Here is a 687-nt window from a genome sequence, read left to right on the forward strand (position 1 = left end):
GTGTGTGTGTGTGTGTAGGCTATGTGTGTCAAGGGAACCCTAAATTTTAGAGCAACCCCATAGCACCAGCAAAAGAAAATCCCACCACTGACCAGGTTACACACACATAAGAAACCTGAGTATGTATGCGACATGTATGCATTCGGTTTCAGTCTTTGAGGCAGCAGAACAAGCTGAAAGCACAGCATCTGGGATTTTATCACCTTACAGAGTTGTTATGGCTTGCTGCATTTTCACAGATCCAGCAAACCAGGAGCAACTTTAGCATCAATCTGGAGTTTCTGGCCACCTGATGAGAGTACAGGATTTACTTTACTATTACTTCTGTTTTTGGTCTCCACCAACTTCTGAGGGAACTTTTTGGCTCTTTGTCTGTCGTTTTATGCTGTCTATAGTGTTTAATGGGTTTTTCAAAGGATCTAGAAATGAGATGAATGAGATTTTTGACATCTGACAAGCAAAACAATAAACTAAAAGGTTTTTTGGAGCTGTGATGAAAAGTTACGACTGAGGGGATAATTCATCACTCCGAGTTACACATTTGATCAAGTGTGAAAGGAATACTATGACATTTTAGGCAACATGCTTATTTCCTTTCTTGCTAGGAGTTAGATTATTTAATCTGAGATTAGATTTGTCCAAGATACATACAAACACACACACACACACACACACACACACACACAC

General features: G+C 39.7%; 1 protein-coding gene and 1 long non-coding RNA gene across 3 annotated transcripts in view; one reads left to right on the forward strand and one right to left on the reverse strand.

Moving 5' to 3' along the window:
* LOC116707345 (uncharacterized) overlaps window positions 1-687 on the forward strand; it is a 5788-nt gene that overhangs the window by 3079 nt on the left and 2022 nt on the right. The window lies entirely within an intron of this gene.
* LOC116707326 (microfibril-associated glycoprotein 4) overlaps window positions 1-687 on the reverse strand; it is a 6286-nt gene that overhangs the window by 2804 nt on the left and 2795 nt on the right. The window lies entirely within an intron of this gene.

This window comes from Etheostoma spectabile, chromosome 2 (genome assembly GCF_008692095.1).
Source record: "Etheostoma spectabile isolate EspeVRDwgs_2016 chromosome 2, UIUC_Espe_1.0, whole genome shotgun sequence".
Lineage (NCBI taxonomy): Eukaryota > Metazoa > Chordata > Actinopteri > Perciformes > Percidae > Etheostoma > Etheostoma spectabile.